We start from the raw sequence: 26227 nt of genomic DNA, 5'->3' as shown, positions 1-26227 counted from the left end.
AACATACCTTATCAGAGACACACTAACATTGCCCTATGTGAAATAGTTGCTGTTATACAATGTAACAGCTGATGATATTACAGGGTTTGTTTGCACTAATCCCATTTCAAACGGCTGTGCGTACACCAGGAAGTGTTATCAATTACTGATTAACAGCACAGTATGATACACATCTACATAAAACCAAAGATGTCTGGTGAGCATACTGTAAACCACCTAACATTTTATGCATAGCCATACAGCCTTGAGCTGCTCAAACATCCTTGGCAGACTGAAACATCTGCAGATGTATCAGGTACAAACAAACCCTGCATAAGTAGCAATGTTCAGAAATATAACAGCTGTACTCACATGTAGAACTACATCATCTAGCCATTACACACAATCCACAGGAGTCATGAAGCTAATATATCTCTGTGTGTCTCCATATAGCTGTTGCAATACATCACAAAGAACACATCCAGACCGTCTTCCTCGAAAGTAAGGCAAAGGGACACCACCCAAGTGGAGTATTCAATTATACACCACTGTTGCCATGGTATTGGCTAATGGAGTAGCTGCACAGCTGATGTGCATGTAATCAGCTACTTTGGAACACCAATTGGTGGTCAGGATAGCACATGTTACCGATATTTAACTATAAAAGGATGGCTTGTCACACACTCAAGCTATCTGTATATACCAGCAGAATGTTACAAAAAAGATTGAAACACAAACTGAATAAGATTGAAATTACCGTCAACGACACCTCGGGTTACTAGTAAGGTATGTAGAACACTCAGTATGTCTGTGTATGTAGTACCTATTCTGTAATAATTAAAGTGTATGCAATGCATATAGTGGAAACAGTTATCTTGTAGTGATGTATTGTTGAGCATAGTAAAGCTTGTAGTAATTATGTGTGTACAGCTGTAGGCCACAAGGCAAACACTCATACACCACAAGTGATGCTATATAAGGACTCTGAACACAAGAAATCCTCTCCAGCCACTGTCAGTGGCAGGGTTGGTCCAACAAGTACGTACCATAACAGGGGATAGTATATGTTGATATACTGTAAGGGTAGGCATATGTATGGGTGTATTACTGAGAATAACATGTCAAAGGTGGGCCTACTGTGCAATTATGATTCGCATTGTGAGATATTGTCCCAATAACTGTATAATGTACAGTATTGTAGGCAGATATGTATTACATTTTACATAGCAATACTGTTATGTTGGGCAAATATTAGTTATGTCTATTGGCATTTACAATACACAATAACAGGATACATATGACTTGTAGTCACCCGACAGTTTATCAGCATGATAGCAAAGTGAAGTGAAAGAGTTAGTTAACTATCCATGCACATAAGACATGTAATAGGTTCATTGGTTCATAGGTAGGTACTAGGCTGTCTGGCCAAGGGCATTTATAAGCCTAGCTAGAGTGTGTTGGCTTCCGCCACCTCCTCAGGTTAGTTCCCTGTGCCTCTGAACAGCAGAGCCATTAGTTCCCCTCTGTCCAGCAGAGCCACTACAGTGATCCCCAGGGTACATGTCTGTCTCCCATCCACCCATCAAGGTTTCTCTTGAAGAGTGCTAGTGAGGGTCCCTGCCTGATGTACATAGGAATCATGTTCCAAAGCATGGGGAGTGTCCGGGTCAGGAATCTATCCCTTCAGCACGTCCTAGTTATCATTCCAATTAGGTTTATATCCCTAGAGCATGTGGCTCTCAGGGAGTCAGGGGCTTTTGTTTAGGTGGAGCATATCCATCAATACTGTGTTGGACATGGGCCTTGTATGTCAAGCAGAGATCACCTCTGAGTACACGGTATGCAACCAAGTACAACTGGAGTTTCTTTAGTTGGGCTGCATAGGTCATCTGTTTGAGGTCAGTATTCCTCTTGGTGTGGTATTGTTGTGGTCTTGCAAGCTGTTGCAGTTGTCTTGTAAGGCACATCCCAAATGGGGTGTTGTATCCTTTAATGGGTCTAATAAGTCATGAGTAGAGAGGCACAATGGCCTCCTTTGTTCTGGATGCAAACCCATTTGAGATTGGGGGGGCCACTTAGAAGGATATCCTAACGACCTTGGCAATATGGTTATCAAAGGAGAGATTGCTATCTACTTGGGTTCCCAGATCCCTTATTGCCTTTTCTGTATGTAGGGGACTACCACCTATGTGGTAGTTGGTGGGTAATTAGTTTTATCCAAAGGTGATGACTATGCACTTTTTGGCATTCAACTTGAGGCCATGTTATAGACACCAGGTATCCGTGTCAGTGACACCTTTCTAGAGGGTGTCTGTATCAGTTGGGGAATCAATTATGGCCCCTAGTTTGCAGTCATCTGCAAACCTTTTCAGCCAAGGTCATCCTGTGCTTGAATGTACCTCACAGAAGTATGTACCGAACATGAGGGGTCCTAGGACTGAGCCCTGGGGGAACGCCACTTGTAACTGGTTTACAGTCGGACCTAGGGTATGCAACTCTCACTGTATGTGTTCTGTCCATCAGCCACTTTGCAAAACATCTCATGACATAGGGGTTAATGTGCAGGTAGATTGGTATGTCGATAATACCAGAATAGGGAATGGTGTTGAAAGCCTTTGAGAGATCAAGGTAGGCTGTGTGGACTCCTTTACCCTCATTTAATGCCTTGGTAACTGTCTCAAAGAAGTCCACCAGGTTTAGGAGGCATGGTCTGGCCTTAACAAAGCCAAACTGGGTGGGGTCAAAGGTCTGGAGGTAACCAATTTCTCTGTGAATGAGATCCATAAAGATGTGCTCCATAGCCTTGCAGAATAGGCTAGTCAGGCTTATAGGGCAATAGTTCCCATGGTCCACTGTGGCGCCACCTTTGTGGAGTGAGATAGCTGTTGCTGTGCACTGTTCAGGGGGCACAAAGCCTGATGAGAGGCTATTATTGAACATGGTGCTTAAGTAGGTAGCCAGTTCATTCTGAAGTTCATGTAAAATGGAGCCTGGGATGTTGTACGGTCCCATGGATGCTGTGTTTTTGACTTTAGAGAGTGCAGCATTTACCTGCAACGTTGTGATTATAGGGGACTCTGCATTGTTCCTGTATAGATATGGGTCCTTTAGGGGGTGAGAGGGGGTAAAGTTAGCACTGAACCTATCTGCCAGGATGTTGCCAATATCAGTCAGTTTTGTAATGTCCGTGCCTTAGTGCTGTAAGTCAGAGCAGATGTGGGAGTTGCCACTGAGACTAGTGACATACCTATAAAATGCTTTGTGGTTGTCCTTGGAATTAGTGGTGGTTATGTTTATGTAGCTAGCTTTGGAGGATCTTATAAGGGATCTCAGATTCTTACTGAGGCTGACCAGGGAGCTCCTCCACTCATGGGATTGTACTCTCTTTTGCAACAGTTTCTTCCTTCTGTTGTACAGTTTGTTTATGGCAGGAAACCACCAGACTGACTTCCTTTTTTTGGAGGATAGCATCTTGGTTCTGTTTAGGATAGCACGATCCATGCAGTCATGTAAGTGCTTATAAAATGCATTTGTGTAGGATTCAGCAGTTGTAACTGTATTGTCAATCTGCAAGGGTGTCATGACATTTACCACTTCTGTTTTAAGGTTCATAGGTTCATACTAGGCTATCTGCCCTAGGGCATTTATAAGCCTAGCCAGAGTGTGTTTGGCTTTCGCCACCCATTTTAAATTCATTTTGCTATGCCCTTTTTCGAGGTTAGTATACTGTGCCTCTGTCTAACAGTGACACAGAACTGATACCCAGGGTAAACCTACGATCTCCCATCCACTCATCAAGATTCCTCTTGAGGAGAGTCAATGAGGGACTCTGCCTAACCTGGACTGGGATTTTATTCCAGAGTGAAGGGAGCCTCTGGGTTATGAATCTGTCCCTCCAGCACGTCCTATTTATTTCAGTGCTGAGGTTCAAGTCTCCCAAGTGCGTAGCTCGATGGGATTTGGATTTTCTGAGGTGTAGCATGTCCATTAATTCCGGGTTGGACATGGCTTTATATGTCAGGCACAGATTGCCTCTGAGCAGGCGGTATGCCACTAAGTAGAGCTGGAGTTTCTTTAACCGGGCAGCATATGGCATCTGTTTGAGCCCTTTGATCCTCTTGGTGAGGTACTTTTGGGGTCTTTCCAGTTGCTGCAGGTGTCTGGTAAGGTACATCCCAAAAGGGGCATTGTACTCAATTATGGGCCTGATGAGGGATGAGTAAAGAGGCACGATGACCTCCCCTGATCTAGATGTGAATCCCTTCATGATTAGGTGGGCTATATAAAATGTTTTTCTAACCACTTTGGCCATGTGGTTGTCAAATGAGAGATTGCTATCAACTTGGGTACCCAGGTCCCTAATTACTTCTTGTGTACTTAATGGATTACCACCTATGTGGTAATTTGTGGACACTTTGTTTTTGCCAAAGGGGATGACTATACACTTTTTGGCATTTAGCTTGAGACCATGACTCTGGCACCAGTTGTTCATTTCTATGAGGCCCTTTTGGAGGATGCTTGTGTCGGCTGGAGAGTCGATTATGGCGCCCAGTTTGCAGTCATCTGCAAACTTGGTCAGCTACAGTCCTTCCGTGTTGGCCTGTACCTCCGAGAAATATATACCGAGCAAGAGAGGTCCCAGGACTGAGCCTTGTGGGATGCCACTTGTAATTGGTTTGGAGTCTGACGTGGCTCCAGCAATTCTAACCATGTGGGTTCTGTCCTTGAGCCAGTTTGCAACCCATCTAGTGACATAGGGGTTTATATTTAAGCTGGTGAGCTTATCTATAATGCCCGAGTGGGGTATTGTATCGAAGGCTTTTGCGAGGTCCAGGTAGGCTGTGTGGACCACCTTCCCCTCGTCAATGGTCTTAGTGACTGTTTCAAAGAGATCAACCAGGTTTAAGAGGCAGGATCTGCCCTTCACAAAGCCGAACTGGGTAGGATCCAGTGTCTGTAGGTCCCCAATATCTTTATTTATGAGGTCCATGACGATCCTTTCCATAGCTTTGCAGACCAAGCTAGTCAGGCTTATGGGGCGATAGTTTCCAGAATCCGTTGAGGCACCACCTTTGTGGAGAGGGACCACTGTTGCTGTATGCCACTCTTTGGGTACATATCCTGTAGTAAGGCTGAGGTTGAACAGTAGTTTTATGTTTGAGTTTAGCTCTTCTTGGTGTTCATGTAGGACGCAGCCTGGGACACCGTCTGGTCCCATTGATGCTGTGTTTTTTGCTTTGGAGAGGGCAGCTCTTACCTGAGCATCTGAGATGTCAGGGGGGCAGCACTCTGCTGGGATAGATATTTGCCCTTTTGGTGGGGAGGGGGGAGAAGTTTGCACTGAACCTGTCAGCTAGGATGTTGGCAATGTCTGTGGGTTCGGTGTATTTTTTTGTCATTTTGGACTAATCCTGAGCATATCTGGGTATTCCCACCCAGGTTCCTAACATAACTAAAGAAAGCCTTGTGATTATCCTTAGTGTCCTGTGCAATTTTTCTCTCAAAGCTGGCCTTAGATGATTTTATGAGTGCCCGTAGTTTTTTGCTAATACTGAACAGAGATACCTTCCCTTTATGGGATTTTGCTCTATCATGTAGTAGCTTCCTCCTTCTATTTATAGTTGGTTTATGGCTGGGGTCCACCAGACAGGACGTCTGCCTTTGGAGGATTGGGTCTTGGTTTTATTTGGGATTGCATGAGCCATGCATTCCTGAAGGTGTTCATAGAATGCGTTTATAAAGGATTCTGCGATCTGGGCAGTATTTTCCACAGGCCCGGGGACTTTGAAGGATTCCACCTTGGTTTTGAGGAGTGTGAAATTTGCTTTAGAGAAGTTTTTCACTGTGGTTTTCTGTGCAGGGGGTGGGGGTCAGAATGTGAATATCCAGTGAGATTAGTTTGTGGTCTGATCTTACCAGTGAGGGATACACTTCTGGTCTGGAGCATAGAGGCCCCATGTTGGTGATGATCAGGTCCAGTATGTTCTCCCCTCTTGTGGGAGTGATAGCAAGTTGTTCCATAGCATTTGAGTTTATAAATTCTAGGAACCTTTGGGCTAGGGTGTTGGAGCTAGAGTAATGCTCCCAGTCTATGTTTGGGTAGTTGAAGTCGCCCAGTATAATGGTGTTTGGAGAGACCTTCATGTTTTCCAGTGTTCTCAGGAAGGCCGAGTGGGGTTCCTGGGTTTGGGCGGGTGGTCTGTAGCAGGCTATAAACTGGAAGGCAGTTTTACCCACTGTTAGTTGCACAAGGATAGTTTCTGATGCTTTGTGCCACCAACCTGGAGGTGTGGGTATCTTTGACGAATATTGATACTCCCCCTCCTTTTGTGGTTCGGTCCAAGTTTTGGGGCCAAAAAGCATGGTATGAGGTATAACCTGGTAGTGCTGGGGTGCTCTCGGGAGCCTTAAACCAGGTTTCTTTTACTGCACAGATGTCGATGTTCTCCATGCTAAGGAGAGTTTAGAGTGCGTGCATCTTGAGGTTTAGACTTCTGGCATTGAGTAGCATTACTCTTAGTTTCTTATCCCCTTGTGATACCTATGGAGGTTGGTTTGTCTTTTGAGCCTTGCCTATAAATGGCACTATGGGGGTAGCAAGAGCCTTTGCCAATATCTGAAAGCAAATTGGTGACAGGTGCAAGCCGTCCCTAGCAAAGCATCGTGGCTTGTCGAGCATGTCATCCCAGGCTGACAGGCATTGGATCCCCTTTGAACGACACCAATACTTAAGCCAATTGTTGAAATTGATCATCTTGTCTTCATATTGTGGCATCATTCTTGATGAGGGTAAGATGCTACTCAAGGTCAGCGTCATACCGGCCTGGGCCACATGCTCAGGGAGCTCCTCTATGTCTCTTTTCATGTAGTCCAGGGAGGTACATCTCAGGTCATTCACACCAGCATGGACAATGACTGAGTCATATTTGTACTTGCCTTGGAGTGACTTGAGTGCTTGTGTTATGTGGCCGATCCTAGCATTCAACAGGCAGCTCACCATGACCTTCTCCTTGTTCAGCCTGGTGAGCTGGATGTCAGTGTGCCTGACGATAGAGTCACCTATTACAAGTGTATCAGGTGTGTTGTTTAGCCTTAAGGGCTGTGACTGTTCGGCACACTGGAACACCAAGAAGCCTGAAGTTGGCTTTGTAGAAATATTTTACTGTGGTTTCCTTAATGAGAGGTGGTGGTGGGATGTGGATATCAAGGATTATTAGCTTATGGTCAGATCAGACCAACAAGGAGTTGACCTCAGCTGTGGAACACCAGTCACACATGTTGGTAATGACTAGGTCTAGGATATTGTTGCCCCTGGTGGGGGTGTGGATAAGTTGATTCAGGCCATTGGAGTTTATGAATTCCAGAAAGTGTTGGGCTAATGAGTTGGTACACAAATAGTTATCCCAGTTAATGTTGGGGTAGTTGAAGTCACCCATTAGTAGGGTGTTTGGATGAACACTAATAATTTCCAGTAAATCAAGAAGGGAGGAGTGGGAATCCTGGGTGATGGTGGGGGAATCTGTAGCAAGCTACAATTTGGATTGCAGTTTTGCCCAGAGTTAGTTGCATTTGGATAGCCTCAGATGCATTGTGCTAAGCAACTAGCCTGGAGGTGTGGATATCCTTAATAAATATGGACACACCTCCGCCTTGGGTGTTCCGGTCCAGGTTACATGGCCGAAAAGTGTGGCATGAGTAATAGCCTGGTAGTGCAGGGGTGCTTTCTGGAGCCTTGAACCAGGTCCCAGTCACTGCACAGATATTGATGTGGTCCATTACAAGGATTGCCTCAAGTGAGTACATTTTGAGATTAAGACTTCAAGCACTGAGTAGCATTGCCATCAGTTTTTGCTTGCCACTTCCTGTTATGGTGGTGAATATGTTATTTGAACCTTGCCTAAAAAAAGCACTATAGGGGCAGCAAGAGGCTTAGCCAGTATCCAGAATCCCAGGGGGTGATAGGTGCAGGCCATCTGTGGCAAAGCATCGTGGTCTGTCAACCATGTCATCCCAAGCAAACAGATACTGGATACCCTTAGAATGACACCAGAAGCTTAGCCAATTGTTGAAGTCAATCATTTTGTTCTTGTACTGCAGTATCGTTCTGGGTGATGGCAGCATTCTACTCAGGGCTTGGGTCATACCTGCCTGGGCTACAAGATCATAGAGCTCTTCCATGTCTCTTTACATGTAGTCCAGGGAGTTACATCTCAGGTCAACCACACCAACATGGACAATGACAGAGTCATATTGTACTTGTTGTGGAGTGACCTGAGTGCATGGGTTATGTAGTGAATCCTGGTACCCGACAGGCAGCTGACAGTAACCATCTCCTTGTTTAGCCTGGTGAGTGGGACATCAGTGTGTCCAACTATAGAGTCACCTATAACTAGAGTTGTTGGGTACGTTGTTTTGACTTATTGGCTGTGGTTGAGTGGCACACTGAGTCTGTGGGCTATGTGTCATTGGGGTTGTGTTGGGGGATGGAGGCTACTTGGGTTTCTGCTTTGGAGGTCTCTGTTGCCTAGACAGGATATCACTGAGAGCCTCTGCAAATGCTTTTGTGTTACTATGTGTGGATTTTGGTGGTGGAGGTTTAATGAGACTATGTGATGAGTGTGGTGTGGTGCAAATGTTTACCTTCTCCACATGACTGTCAAGTTCAGTCTTGGTTGAAGAGAGCTTTACCTCCAGTTTGGCTAGATAAGTGCACCTCTCACAGGTTGTAGTGTTGGGAGGTAGGAGGAGAGGATTGTCTGTGCACATGAGGCAATTTCTACATTGCCTCAGGATGCCCATATTCATCAGATAGACAGGAGAGGACACTGGGAGCTGACCCTTTGACATACCTGAATATAAAACTATTTTCCTCTAGATAAGTGAGGAAAGTGAGTACAAGAGCTATTTTGCTCTAAGCAAGTGAGAAAAGTATGTAGAAACACTGTTTACCTCTAGTAATGAGGAAGACTGAGTGGTTTAGTAATTAGTAGCTTATTTAGTTCTTACATGTTCTGAACAAGTGCTGAGCATGAATAAGCAATCCAGATAGGGTCTTGGATAACATAAACCCACTGCCCCCCAACAGGTACACAATCATATATACATGTACACTACAGAGCCCCTGTAACCACAACTGTGCAGGTACAAACTGCACTCAGGCTGCATGGGACCTGTCCACATCCCAGGTAGTATCATACACATATGGCAAAACAATTTGCTCTCCACATACACATCATGTAAAACATAGCTTAATGTCAGGCTGTGTACACACTGAATGGTACACACCAACAGTTATCACAACCCACAAAGGGGGAGACACCACTGATAATGGGAGGTACTGCACTACTTCCCTGCTGAGTCTGGTCTGATCTGAAAAGCAATGAATCTTAAACAACTTATTTGATGTCAGCAGTACAGATGTAGATGACAGTAAGGTTGATTTCACACTGCATATCATAACCTTACCAGGCATAGGGCATCATCACCCATACTGTGTTCCACCTACACTCAGTATGTAACAGGAGTGTTCTGCAAGTGGACTGCTGGCAGAACCAAGACTACAGAAGGTGTCTGAATAATACATGTACATCACACCAGTGCCAGCTACAGTAAGACAGGGTTAATTCATTGTACTCCCCCTCATTGTAGACTATACTACACAGACTAACCAAAGGCATCTGCCTATTGAATTATTTGAATGACTATGACCTAGGAGCAATAGCTGACTCAGAGTGTTGTGGACAACATACAGAACAGGCTTTGTGGGTGAGGTGTGTGACATCTGGCCACAATCTGATAGCTGCATATTGCATTGTCACCACTATGTTAATAACCCTGTACCCATGAACTACCACCTAGGCAGCAGCCAACATAATGGATACTGTGAGTAAGGGATGCAGCTTGGGAGTTGTCTTTGCTGAGATAGTGACATCACCACACCTGTCAGGTAGTCGTAAGTGGCAACCTTAATCATGACAGGGTGCCATCCATGAATATAGAGATCATTGTTCAGCCATACTCATCACTCAAGTGACCAATATCAGATCACATATTACCTTTAAGGGGTATGGGCCATGTTCAGATGGCCGACATCAGCCTTCCCAATCCCCATCTCCACTATGTAGCATGATGCCTACCTTGAATAAAGCCATGTCCAACCCAGTGATGTTGGACATGCTACATGTACACATCCTGATCTCAAATACATACGTCATTGACATCCACCTTCCTAGTACAAGGATCACCACATGCTGGACAGATCCTTGTGCCATACACTTTACATACTCCTTCCATACTATGCATCCCTGTCCAGCAAAGCTGCACATTACCCCTCTTTCAGATATGGTGTGATGACCGCATGGTAAATGCATCATTAACCCTGTGGATCAGTTATGTGGCACTGCTTCACCTGGCCCCAGAAACCCACCTGTCGGCTACAGCTAGGTAACCTTACATTCTAAGCTCATACATGGCCCAGGGCATATAGCCTACCTAGTTGACATTGACCATACATGCTATAGTTGATAACCATCCCTGCAAATACCATCAGGCTAGCCAGTGTCCCATTTGTATCATATGTGCAACACATGTGATAAATGGCAGGATGTTGAACTGCTGTACAGTGCCGTGTAGATGTATATGGCAAAACACATACCTGTAAAACCTTCCATGAGCATGTCTGCTGGGTCACAGGTCATGTCCGTTAAGGCAGTGTAAGTCCTTATATGTGACATATACACAGCACCAAGGTTGACTGCATTAATGTGGACACATCCAGGCATCTGCTAGTAGGTAAGAACACCAGAACAGGCAAACAGACATGCCCACATCAAGACAGCATCCACATGGAGTATGAGCAATGTAATCAGGTGACATGCACACATATATGGTGATAATATCCAATCACCATTGAGTGTCACATGTGTGTGACACAAACATGTCAGTGGTGTCAGTGTCATGTAGATTTGCAAAGATAACTATTTAATCATAATAAATGTGATACATGTATGTTCAGCTGTAGCTCTGTGCATCTCTGAGTTACTGTGACCTGTCTCTATCATTATGTCTTCCAAGTATGCCACGTGCAAGGCTACCAGCTTATATATGCTTGGAGGATGAGGCCCTCATCCCGTACCTACATGACAGTTATGATGTCCTGTTAAGCCATGTGCCACAGGATGCACAGCAGCGGGATGCCCTGTGGCAGGAACTTGCAGGAGGGTTAATGATGTGGGTGGCCACAACCGCACATACCAGCAGGTGAGCAGACATTGTACAGACCTAATTAGATGGGTGAAACAGCATGCAAATGCAATCACCAGGGAATAAGGTGCAACAGGTGGTGGGCCACCAACCCAGCCCTAACTCACATGTACCGAGGAGCTACTGGCCAACCTGGGGACACCTGCAGAACAACTTCCACAAGCCTTAGCTGACATTGTGGAGGTGGGTGTCTCTCAACCACCGAGCCTGGAGTTGCCTGATAAGTCAGTACTGCACATATAACAACTTTATCCCATATAGTTACATGTGTCACTGTACAATATGTAATTTAACATCATATGCAAGGCATGTATACACACATGCCACATACTATAGTATGCTACTCTGTATATGCATACATGTGCATACTCCATAGTATAGTCTATTGTACTGGTGTATGTGATAACATGCACATTGCACCCTGTAGTTATCATACAGGCCTGAATATTGATCATACTGCTGTGTCACTCCTATTTAGGTACCTCTGGTGTTCCGCTAAGACAGCAGCCCATTGCAGGTGAGATTGTTATTATTTATCAGGCATGTTAATGCACAGATCTATCTGCCATGTGGCCATTTACCACATGTACACATACTGTATGGTCCTGTCACAATATACAGCTCGCATCTGAAATTCATCACAATGGCTACCCATGTGCAATACTTGCAAACTATGTGAAACACTGACATGAAACCTCACAAACTGTCATTGCCAGATGTGAGGACAGCTGTGCATACAATGGTAGAGGTGTTGTTCACTGTACGGACATGTACTACAGATCAGAACTACACATGTGGGGAATGCAAACAGTACTACACAGTGAGCTGGAGTATAGCCAGCCCACAGGATTCATAGGTGTGGATTATATCCCTGCTATGAATGTCACACAACGTAATGTGTTATCTGACATGTCCATGATATGTGGTGGGCTGGCTGCAACACTGCCTAACTATCCTGTAAAACCTAACCCACATACCAAACATACTACTCTTTGTCTACATAACCCTGTCGTCAGTGGAGTATATGACATCTATGGGTGTATGTCATATGGGACAACACAGACATGTGAAATATACACCCGTCACAACCATTTGGCCAACACATGTTCACACATGGCCATGGAGGATGGCCAGAGACATGAAGCAACACACACAGTAGACGTGATGTATTTGTGTGTACACCCTAACATACATTGGCTCCACATGGTCCAACTATGGCCTTTGTGTAATGGTTATATTGCAGATGTGGAACAGTAGACATCCTATAGGCCTGTACACAGCTTGTGTATAACATCCATCCACCACATAAGATGTGTTGAACATCTTGAGTGTGTCACGACATGACAGCAGTCACTTGTACAATATCCACATACTTACACAGACAACCACATGAGCCACAGATACAGTACATTCCCCTTGCTGGTGGCGGACATCACTGACATCCATGCTCCTCATGTGTGTGTGTGTGTGTGTGTGTGTGTGTGTGTGTGTGTGTGTGTGTGTGTGTGTGTCTGTGTGTGGTACACAGATCTCATGTGGGACATGGTGTACTGACAAGTTTACCATGTCTGGCCATAGTTGCCAGGCACAGCAGCAATATGGTTGCAGATGTGCAGGGGTGTCATCCGTATGCCCTTCTATTCCATAGTATATATGTATTGTGTATGAACACAGTCATGGCTATGAACTCTGTCTGTAACTCACACTGTATAGCAATAGAGACGCCTCATGATTCCCTGCAATGGCCATGCACATCAGCTACATGTGCAGTATATCTGTATGGCGGACAGACAACACTGCATTGGGGCACCATTACTCCACTGTATATGTGACAGGACACCATTGTGTTAAACATGCATGCATGTCATTGCACACATCAGCAGATCACATGTCATACTACATGTGATTGTCAAGGTCATATGGCATCAGGCAGGTGTACTGTTAACCTGTGCTGGTCTACATGGTGTAATACAAGGATGTATGCTAACTACTACTATGATTGTGTAATTTGCATGTCTTCTGCTATGACACATACATGCTGTTGTGTGCAACCCACTATTATTGTCTGAGCTGCATGCCATCTGTCATATCACATGCATGTTGCATGCCTTCTGTCATATCACATGCATGTTGGGTGCCATAGCGTGTGTCTGTGTGTGCATGTCTGTGTGTGTGTCTGTTGCCTGTGTGTGTGTCTTTGTATGTGTCTGTCTATTGTATAGATTGTAATGTACAGTTTTTGTCTGCCCCTCACAGGTGATGTAGTCGCTTTCCCCTCCTGCGGTCCATTTATGTTAGTGTCCCCACAGTCTCTAACAGTGATTATGAAGATATGATTGAGGCACAGGCAGGGTTGTCAGCGGCTGAATCTGTGCCATTGGTTGCCATTCCACCTATATCCCCCTCATCCCCGCCCACAGTTCAGTTTTCATGCCAACACATACCCCATCACCAGTGGCCATAGAAGAAGGACAGTTGACGTGTGGTAGCTTGGAACAGGAAAGTGTGGAGGCTATGGAAGGTGTGCTTGCACACCATGTTGTTAGCCAACTGACTGGTGATGCCCCACACAGGCATGTGGCCAGTGCTACTCGTAGGAGGACCTCTGGCTGACATGCCCCTGCAAGACAGAGCGCAGCAGCTGGTGTCACCAGATGCATGTTTCAGGCTGTAATGGCGGTACAAGCACATGCTGGATGGCAAAACAGAGAAGGGTAGAGGCATCAGAGGGCTGCTATCCTTTCTTTAAACAACAACATCCAGGCAATGGCAAATGCTCAACAGCAGATTGCTTAAGTTTTGGATAGACGATTGGGTGACATGGTTGGAATGCTTGACCATGGCATAACATTCCGCGAGCATGAGCTGTCTGTGCTGGAACATCTGGTAGTAGTGAAGCATTGGGCACATGGACGTAGGCCAACTACATCACCTGGTGTTGGTCTATGTGAATGAGCTACCTCATATGCCTGCTCCCATAGTGGCATTAGCAGCAGCAGTGCAGCTGGTGCTGTCCACACCAGGACACAACAGGCCACGTACATGTTGTCCTGGATGGTCCGAATAAGGACACGGTTCCAGTGGACATGTGTCATCAGACAGTACCCAGTCTGCACCTCTGCCTGGTAGTGCCCATGTAACCCCTGGCAGCCACAGGTCACGTGGCCGTGGCCGGACACCGTCAGCTGTAAAACCTGGCCTGTACATTCTGGAGCTGTCAATAATACCCCTGTGTAAGCCAGACACATGCCAGAACTATGTGCATACATACACGCACACATAGGAAACATATGTAGGGCACTGCAGCACACACATGCATAACATCCACACATGGCTAATTAGATCAAAAGCCCTAACCCACACACATGATGTCATCCAATGGTGCAGCCTAGGCCTCTGGCAAACATTATCACCCTGTGCATATGATGATGCCTGTGCTGCATCCCTGTCATCCACACCATCGTTGTAAAGACATGCTCATATGGTCTGATGCACAGGGTGAACAGACTAGGAAGATAAGTGTAGATTACAATTGTTGTGTACTACTGACAGGCAGCAGACATACCATGTAGTACAGGTTTAGAATGCATTTTGTACTGTTAACAGTATGTGTCTTGTGTAACAACAGTAACTGCATGTTAGTCATGATGTTCTGCTTTCCTTCTTTAGGTCTAATTGCATGTTCCGGTGAGTGTCAGTGTTTGCAGTCTCATATGTAAATGTGGACTACTCACAGGTATGTATGAAATACCAGCATGCACTTTGTAGCTTCCACATCACAGTTAGAAAGGCTGACATTCCAAACATGTCTACAGATCTACTGAGCATGATAGCTGTGTATTAAGCTACTGTGGCTAGAGACATGACATCCATACTGGGTGACATCACAGGTACAGTTACATGGAGTGGGGAGTTAAGAGAGCGGTCTAGCTGATGACAAGGGTGAAGGCCAGTGGAAAGCATGATGCCTCATTGAGAAGCAGTAATACACATTCCCATGACAGGATGCGAACACACAACTACACCCACACACTCAGGTATTCCCACACATGTATTCAGAGACACAGTAACACACCTACACACTCATGGATTCACCGACACTATAACACACACACACACACACACACACACACACACACACACACACACGCACGCATGCACACACACACACACACACACACACACACACACACACACACACACACACACACACACACACACACACACTGTGGCATTCACTATTGAATACACCTATGTCACGCACATACAGATAGCTCACATGTGTGAGATAAACACCCCTGCCTATGTCCTGCTTTCTACGTTGCAGTCTGTACAGATATCTATAACAGTGTACAGGAGAGTGAGTAACAATTGGGATGTATTCCCCACCATACGTGACATATATGGACACACATGCAAACACACATGCCAGTACTGTGAATCGAACACCTGCTATCTCATGATACGTATGACAGACTTACAGCAGTATTGCACACATTACAAAGTGTACTGATGCTTCCTTTGGCAACTGTGCTGATATATGCACACGGGAGGTCTTAACTTTTACAGGTGTCAAGTGATTTACCTTCGGTGTCACCCTGACCACTGTCTAGGTTGTGTGTGTTCCCCTTCAATTAACAGAACCATAGCTTCATGGTTACACAGGTTATTGTAGGACTGCTTGTGACACACCTGTAAGCTGTCCTCAGCAAACATCCATCTGTAAGGATGCCCCACCATTTAGTTATGTCTACACATCTGTCCATACCTGAAGTACATCTTACCGTACTTTCAGCATATTACCATATACAGTTGGCAATGATGATGCTGTATTGCAACTGCATGATGTAGTAAGACACACGTCACCTGCAAACATCAGCAACTGCACACGCATGGTATCTGAATGCACACAACTGCATGTACATGTGTGTAGATCCTGCATTCCTATCATTTGGCCATGTCTGTAGGCATTGCAGTTGGTGGACATGTGTAATGACATACATGATATATGGACTGGTGTATGATATGATAGGTGACACGGGTGACCAGTACAGACGGAATGTTAATTCTGTCAACATTGATATCACACCTTATGTACTGTTAGCATTCAGCAGCCATGGACCTACCTTCCATGTGCATGTGTGTAATTGCTGTAGCCACCTGTCTACACAAAGGACAACAACAGTTATGCTATTTACATATATGTTATATGTGTGTGGCATGTACATACCCAGGGCAGGTACATGTATGTCATATCCAAACATGAGGGTGTTCACTGGTGTACAGCAACAGTCATCTGTTAATGCTGTAAATAACTGAGGGCCCCTGGTATGTGTACAGCTGACCTGGTTACAAACAGTGGTATCATTGCATTGCATAACACATGATGCAACTGTGTCAGTACATGGGTGTTCTGCACAGTTGATGTAGAGCTAAGTACAGTCCACTGGTCAAAGGTCACATGGTGTTGTATTATTATATGCATGGATGTGTGTTGGTGGTCCGAGGGCATGGTGGTGTCTGAGGGTTACATCCTAGAATGCAGCTTTTGACATTGTGACCTGCACCTGACTCATCTAGGATGCCTTTTGTGGAAGTACTGGTCAGTACATGAAAATGCCCTTTATGTATGCGGGGACACCACCACCTGGGGTGGTCCGTACCTGTGTTATGGCCCATATGTCTGGTTCTGAGGTATATGGTGGTAGTACTATTGTGCATTACAGAGCCTTCAGCCAGGTGATCTTCACTGCACAGATGTCAGTATTTCCCATTGTTGGATCTACAGTGAGCAGCTGTGATTACGAACACTACACATCTAGCACTGGTTAGCATAAGCATACAATGCAGTTGTCATCTAGGTGTCAGGGAGTTATCCTGAGTTTAGGACATTCGACTTTGAATGGCACTATATGGGCAAATGCGACCTAGGTAATATCCCGACTCCCTTGAATCATGGATGCATGTGATATGTGACTAAGGCCTGTCTACTTTCAGTCATGTCATCCCAGAATGACCAACACTGGACAACCTCATACTTACAGTGGGACATTGGCTCATTGTGTTGGTCAAGCAGTTGCCACTCCTAGCAAGATATCACTGGGAGTGGTAGTATTGTGCTTGGTATAGAATGGGACATCTAAGGTGATGGACAGCAGCAGACATTGTATAGAAGACCAGTGTCAGATATATGCAGTGCAGCGTTCCTGCTAACAATGACAACTACTAACACCGGAGTCCATTACAATGTGTTGTTTACGTCTAACTGTAATAGCATGGCCACTGCGGCCTTCCGTGTTTAGAATCAAAGTGCATCCAAAACAGCCCTGTGCTACTAAGTGTGTGAGCATGCCCAGTATAACCTTGTGTAGATGGACGCATAGTGCATTCTGAACAGCCGTGTGCTACTAAGTGTGTGAGCATGCCCAGTGACACCTTGTGTCGGTTATGTGCCTCTATGTGTATGGGCATGGCCATTATAACCCTGTATAGCCATAGTAGTCATCCATTCCACAGATGGCCATACTCCACTTCAGGATGGACTCCTACTTTAAACACACAGGTACACAGGTATGTACATCTTAACTGCCAGAATCTCAGTTGATGTCCACATTCCTAGAAGGTCATAATGACAGCCTTGAAAGGTGTAGTCTCTGCGGCGTGACTCATAACTATGTAGTATTATAATTGTGATTTGTAAATAGGCAGGTGTTTTGATTCCACCACTGACGTGTGTGTATCTCCTTCTGCCTGGAGACAGAAAACTGCTTTTAGCTTGCTCACTCTCCATACAATTCCTGTAGCCAACACACTGCATAATGCTGTAGTGTGATAAGATAGTTAAGTTGCTGTTCTAATCCCAGACATGCCAACTGTGGGTGTTTGTGTGTGTGTGTGTCTGTGTTTGTGTGTGTGTGTGTGTGTGTGTGTGTGTGTGTGTGTGTGTGTGTGTGTGTGTCTCCATCTACCTGCAGACAGAATAATGCTTTTAGACTGCTCACACTCCATACAATTACTATAGCCAACTTTGGCAATGCTGATGATGTCACCCACCTAGCAATACACCTCTGGGAGTGCTGTAACCCAGTAATCCTGGTAGTGCATTCTGTAATTGCATAATGCTGTAGTGTTTAAGGTAGTTAGCTTGCTGTTCTAATCCCGAACATGCCAACTGTGTGTGTGTCTCCATCTGCCTGGGGACAGATTAATGCTTTTAGACTGCTCACACTGCATGCAATTCCTATAGCCAACTTTGGCAATGCTGATGTCATCCATCTAGAAATACACCTCTTGGAATACTGTGACCCAGTAATCTCGGTAGCGCATTCTATAACTGCATAATGCTGTAGTGTGATAAGGTAGCTAGGTCACTGTTCTAATCCCACACATGCCAACTGTTTGTGTGAGTGGGATCGCCTGCATGAAACAAGTGCAGTGCTTTGTAGAGTATGCGCTCTCTGTACATTTCACATGTCCACCTTTGTCAATCCTGCTGTTGTCACCCAGCTAGGAATATACCTGTAGGAGTGCTGTAGTCCATGCCCTTAATGCGTCTTGCTGCAGTCTGATATGATAGGTAAGGGGTTCAAATACAGGGCATGGGAAGTGTGTGTGTTTGGCTGTCAGAGCCTGTGTAGAGGTGGCTGTGAGTGTCTAACCACTGGACATCTTGGGGCATGAATTTTGTAGTTTCCCTATATGGTGTCCTTTGTATCACACATTGGCCACCTCACAAGGAGTACAGATGTCAGTCAGTCATGGGACTGTGTTGGCAAGCCATACCCCTACATCTGACAAAAGGCCTGGTGAGCAAAGTATGCTACTCTACTAGTACCCGGTATATGTCCTGCACCCATGTGCCATACACAAACACACTTGCCTAGGATATCCTGCTATGTTGCTAGTACCATGCACATTGATGACAGATAGTAGGCATGGTGTGAATGCAGTGGGCTGCAGAGGACATGGCACCCTGTACAGCGGTACAATAGGCACATAATTGTGGACAATGTGCCTTCACTATGTTTCCCACTGGATGCCTGCTATATATGTGGTGCAATCAAATGTGATCCACAGAGGCCATACAATGTCGTACACATGTGTCCTGTATTTACCAATGCCACTGACACCAGAGAATACCTGTATCATGCTATCAATGCAGGTGCAGGGTTGACCTGCTGACTATAATCAGGTTTCACCACACCAGGCCAGTATTGGCATATCAGGGGATAACAGTCTGTGTACACAACATGTGCCTGCCAAACCAGGTACACCTGTACATGTCACTATACAGTATTGTGGGACATGCACATCCCAGGCAATGTCCATGTGAAGGACTATCAAACACAGACATGGCATGCATTGCCATGGACAGCCATGTGTGCTACACCTAATGTATGTCTACTACTCCTGTTGCTGATGTTCTAACTCTCACATCACACATGTGTGAACAACATATGTTGATATTAATTAACAAACATGTTTATTTTTTTTTTTATTTTTTTATTTAAATTAACAAGTCTGTTTATTTTTTGTTGTTTTTTTTTTCCCTTTTACTGAAAATGGACATATATCCAGCTATACTAGCCAATCATAACAAATAACAATAAATAAATAAATAAAAATAAAAAATAAAATAAAATTGCAAAGCTATGGCCATACACATTGGTAACAGGATGTCAGGGCAGATCATGCAGTACCCATCTGTGTGGGACATTGCAGACACTACACCCCTGTACCGCACTGCACACTATTGTTGGGTGGTGCAATGCCAAGGTTTACCCCTTACCCAGCCTTGTACAGCCATTTTGCACAGCCAACCACTACACACCCATGAAGCAATGCATACATGCATGTCAGTATTAGCACCTTGTGTCTGCATATGGGTTATGATGCTCCCAACCACAGTCACTCCCAGTATAACCCTCATTGGCATACCAACAGAATTCAAACACTTTTGCATGCCCTAGCCCATAGAGCCTCAAGATATCCGCTGTGGGCCATGTAGTCCTGTGCATTACTGCAATGTGGCAAACTAAGTAGTTAGGTTGTGTATTTGTGGCCCTGGCAATGAGTGTCAATGCGAGTCCATCACAGTGCGTGGTTGTGGTGACAATGGCATCCATTCACATGGACAGCCATGTGTGCTACACCTAATGTATGTCTACTATATCCCTGTTGCAGATGTCTCTCACCTACACACATATGTTCTTACAGCACAGCAACATGTTGGCTTTGGGGCACATGTAGTAACTTAATGTCCATGTAATAGTAATGACTAGTCAGTCAGGGGTTTGACCCCTGTACTGTTAGGCATGTGGCAGACGATGGTTAGGGTTTATCTCCAAGACCTACTCTAGTGTACTTTGTCTGTCCCTCCCACACACTCTCTGGTGGATGTGGAGGTGTACACCTGCTCAGCAGCATTTGTATTGTAAGTGATGGACATGATAAGATGATGGCATCTGCATCTATTGCAGTCCTCCTCTAGCTGATTGCATGTGGAACAGCTGTGATGGTGTTCCCATAGCCATTTGCATGATAAACACAGTACACTATTTAGGAACATCATGTTGGTGTTTGGCCATGACAGTCACTGTGAGTGGTACCTGGATGTAGTGTTTTGAAACAGCATCACAGATGATATCTGGATGTCCCTCAAACATCATTCACAGTGGGAAATAGCCTAAAGACAGTAGGGTGATGTGCCACACATGACTACAGCATGTAAGTGTAGCTATGATGCATTGAGACTACTGCCTGTTTAACATGTTGTGTGTGGTCATGGCTATTCTGCATGTTTTAAAACAGACATGACAGTACTCTGTTCATGAGGGACCACCATCTGTAGCGCCATCTGTGGACTGGTCAGTGTGTGGAGCCATTTGTTTCCTGTGTTACACACTGTACACACATCTGTGCACAGCAGGAGCATAGTGTGAAGATTGCAGACAGTACATTGTGATAGGGATGTGATACTGCCATCACATCCCTGACTGGACGTATGTCACATGAAACAATGGTATGACAGACACTGTCTGGGGTTCCCAGTTAAAACCCAATAATAGGCAACTGTTCATAGCTGCAGTCACACATCAAAAACGCATTGTACAGATGTTATGCAGTATATATGCATGTGTTGTGCTCCCTCTGCAAATGTATACCATTATTTGTGTTGGGTTGATGGCAATATCTATGTATACTGTTGTAGGTAGTCCTGAATGCTATTGTCTGTCACTGAGCCATATCTGTGTTTAAACTGCAACACCATAGGCTGTATGGGTTGGTAGGTCCCAGCAGAACCTCCTGTCCCACTTCAGCCGACCATGGCACTGGGCAACAGCACATCTGGGACCAGCCTTGCACCTCAACCTCTGTTGCCTCTGCACCACCTTCTGGTGGTACCACCACTGAGGATGGGGCATGTCACCCCTGGGAGCAGGGACAGACAGGAACATGTCTGCTGTCATGCGTTCCTGGATGTGATGTGTTGGGGGCACACTAAGGGGTTCTGAAGCCAGATATGCAAGCTCATGGGTGGTGTGTCACATTTACAGGGCGAGGCTGCCCCTCCTGGATAGCCCCCGGCATTGCCTCCTTTACAGCTGTTTTGGTGCAGTGGCAGCTGCCCATGGCTGGGGATCTCCATCCCACTGTTCCCATGGGCTTGTGAATGCCGAACACCCATCCCCGTCCGAGGTGTATCCCTGCATATGTGTCATTTACCGACCCTGTATGCTGTCTTGTTTTTGATCCTACCCTACCTATCCTCCATGGACATACCTACTCTCCTCTCCACACATCCCACTCTCACCCTACAGAAACATAAGGCCAATCCATACCTAGAACAACATCTGCCCTATACATAGCTGTCCATTTCACACACGTGCCCACTGGACACATGTAACCCTTGTAATATGCATCACAACATACTCCTGTTATCCTCACTCCTGTCCCTCAGGCGCACGATCCTGGTATGCACATCACTCCTAAATGGTCCAGGTACACGTGATGAGGATGACCCCACTGTACACACAACACTACCGGTCCATCTATGGTTACCCCATTTACCTTTATCATGATGATGATGTTGCACACAGCACTTTGCAAGAGTACTGTTCTCACATAATGATTAGACAGGTACTGTTCTGTTAATGTACATTACATGCACAGAGTGATGTATACGGCCAATGTACAACTGTTTGCATGTATGACTGACACATGTCTGTCTGAGGGAGTCCTGATAGGACAACACCACTACATAATACAGGCATCGCTGGTGATTCCCTTTTCATTCCTTTGTAATGGTTTGATGCCACACGGTATGTTCATAATATAACTCCATATAAGTATGTACCAATATGTTGGCCATACACACTCACATATACATCTACATGATGGGATACATTCCTATACTGTTGAATGACTGCACTGTATGATATGTTTGTGGTAATGTCTGTTGTCTGTATATCTGCCATAGCATATTGGTAAATCACATTAGCTATGTGTGCGGGATCCTGGTTCCGAGCCTTGCAGAGGCCGTTTATTTTGTTGCAGGGCAGAACAAGGCCATTGGATATGGAGGGAGTAAGGCACATTAAAGCAGTTGTGAGTGGGTGTGCATGGGTTTGCACAGTGTTAAGCAATGCTAACCTCTGGTTACAGTTTCTTACACTTAGTTAGCCACTACATTGCTTTACCAGTGCACGACTCGCATACTGGTATCCAAACAGGCTTACACCCGCTCGCTCCCGCACTTGCAAATGCAACAACACTGGTGCTTACATCGGACACTCATACCCCTGGGTGGCAGTGGGGACCACAATATTACCTTGTGATGCCTATTACATTGGCTTACATGCCTACAGTATCGGGAATGGCTGCCCATTATGTGTCAGCATGCTGTTAGGGTTACCAACTGTCCCACTTAGCGAGGGATAGTCCCTCTTTGGACAGTTGTGTCCTGACAAAATATATTAACAGTGGCAAATGTCCTGAGATAGTAGGGCATAATTATGTCCCATAGTTTATGTAATAGTTGCATAAAATAATTATTTCTATATCTAAAATACCTAAGTGTTACAAGAAACAGAATAAGCAACTAAACCGCTACAGGAATAAGCTTTTATTTAGGCAAAAAATTAAAGTTCTATCCTTTGTACTGACTGTGGGTATGTGTCAGCCTGTAGAATCTGATGTGTGTCCTGAGACTGTACCACTTTGCCCATTTGAAAAGGTGGCAACCCTAAATGCCATTCGACTGTACGGAATCAGCGGCCTGACCAGTGTTTTATTCATATTAATTGTGTGTTCCTCTTACAATCTGCAGCCATCTGGCTGACACATGGGAACCAAGATTCTTCAGTACAGAGAAGTAATTGAGTTTTGGGACCCACATCCGTTGGCCAAGTCATGCTACCACATACCTATTATAGGGTTGCCACCTTTGCAATTGCCCAATATGGGACTTATTTGTAGAAATGTCAGATTGTGCAGGGCAAAACATACCCACAGCCAGTACAAAGGAAAGGATGTCATTGTTATGCCTCAATTAAAGCTTATTCCTGTAGCATTATAGTTGCTTATTCTGTTTCTTATAACATTTAGGTGTTTCACATAAAAAATAATTGTTTTATGCAACTACTACAGACAATATAGGTAAATCTTTGTCCTAATATCTCAGGACATTTGCCATGTTTTCAATTATTTTGCAGGACACAACTGGCCTAAGAGGGACTGTGCCTTGCAAAGGTGGACAGGTGGTAACCATAACCTATTATTCTATCATCTTTCTAAGTTAGTCAGTGGAATATGCACTTTCTGTCACTATCAGACCTCTCATACGAATGGGGTAAAATGAACACTGAATCAGGGACACTGCATAACAACATCAGGGACACATTTAGAATTTCGGTACTATTAACCTAACACATTGACAGACCCAGAGCATATGTATTCATGCACATTGTCTGAGGTACATGCTATTTATGACTCTTAAATGCTGTTGTTATTCATTAAGTGTATTCCACCACCTTTCCTCGTAATATCACTAGTTCTGGGATGGTTTAGGTGGGACAGAGTTCGATTCTGAGCTATAATCAGGGACATCCCTGGTAATCAGGGACAGTTCAATGGTATATGTGTTCCGCCAATGGTTTATGGACTATCCAGTGGATGTGCTCTTAGGGGTTGAGAGGTATGGGCATCTGCTATGCCCACATCGGAATATTACTTACATCCATGGGGCGGTCCTAGTACAGCTCTGCCAGCCAACACCTGCACGCCTTGGGCCCATAATCTCATCCCCATAGTTCCCCTACCTGCCACACCTCTACAGCACTCATCCTTACTGTGGGCGCAGATGGGGTATTAACACACCACTACACACTGCCCACTCTCCCCATGTTGGGACACATGTAGGACGTCATGTCGACCCATGTGTTATCAGGCTTGCACAACCTACTGGTCTGTGTACATCTACAGCCTGGTTCTATAAATCATTATCGGGACTGACTCTGTTCATTAATTTTTGGTGTCCCACAAGGGACATCGATGTCTATGTTTCAAGTGTAGACCTTGCAGATCTCTTCCACTGGTAGTATCCTGCCAGTGGTCTGGGAAGCAGTTGTGTGTTTACCTTTATTGTGTGTCTGTATGTCTCACTGGCCTAGCTGGGGGGGTGATGCTACCTGTTACTCATTTGTTTATTGGACCTCCCACCAACCTATGCCTGGCCTGTGAACATATGTTACTCATAATTGCTTTATCATATCCTAGATATATACATGTGTATGTTGTGTTGTTGTGTCTTTCGGCTTTTCCCGGTTTTATATATCTATATATATATATATATATATATATATATATATATATATATATATATATATATATATATACATATATATAAAATCTAACGACATATGGGTCTTATGTGGGTATGTATCTGTATTATTTCTCTGTATGTATATATACGTACTACAGAGAGGGAGAGGCATATCTCTATGTCGCTGTGGGTAGATATACACACACATATAGCTCTACATGGCCATGGTGGTACGGCGGTAGCATTGTTACCTCACAGCAAGAGGTTCTCCCATTTGATTCGTGGCTTGGCTTGGGAGTGCCTTCTGTGTGGAGTCTGCATGTCTTCCCCACAGTTGGGTAGCGTTCGAAAGACATGCATGTGCAAATGGGCATGCCTTTGTTGAAGGTTGGGCATCAAGCTGGCACCTTGGCGTTTCGTAAAAAATCTACTGCCAATCATTAGCGGACCAGAGTTCCGCTGTGGCAACCCCTTACCGGGAAAAAGCTGAAAGACAAACAACAACATATACCTCTACCTGTGGTTATTCCGTTCCTTGCCAAATAGATTACACTTTGCTTTAGTGGGCCTCACAGTGGGTGTGGCTGCTCGTTGGGTGACGTCTCTGCCAATGAACACATTTGCTTGCATCCCTAGGGCTGTCTATATTGGCCAACATCAGCCAACACTTGCACACCTAGACCCATAAGTAGCTACGGGTAGCTACCCATAGTTCCTCCACCCTCGCCTCCTCAACAGCACCTATCCTTACTCTGAGACCTTGTTGGTTCTGGACACACCAATACACGCTGCCCACCCTCCACTTCATGGGACCCATTTCATACAATTGTTTCGGCCCGTGGGTCATTAGGGATACCCACCCTTGTATTCTGAGTCTGTATACACCGTGGACAAAATTGATCTATCACAATTCTATGGTTTGGCCAATTTTTGGTGTGTCCCGCAAGGGACGCTCCAGTTTGTGTTCCATGATTAGAATCCATGGGTGCACTGTGTACACCCCTGGTTGTATCCTGCCTGTGGTCTGGGGAGCAATGGACACTTTACATTGATTGCGTGTATATTTCCCATGTCCGTCTGGGGAGGTGGTGGAAGGGCATGCTGCGTGTGTCATGTTTCTTGCCTGTGCTCCTCACTTCCACTGGCATAGCCTGTGAACATATG

This window comes from Protopterus annectens, chromosome 1.part0 (genome assembly GCF_019279795.1).
Source record: "Protopterus annectens isolate FY-2018-M chromosome 1.part0, PAN1.0, whole genome shotgun sequence".
NCBI lineage: Eukaryota > Metazoa > Chordata > Ceratodontiformes > Protopteridae > Protopterus > Protopterus annectens.
The sequence above is the reverse complement of the archived record's forward strand: the minus strand, read 5'-3'. Positions refer to the sequence as shown.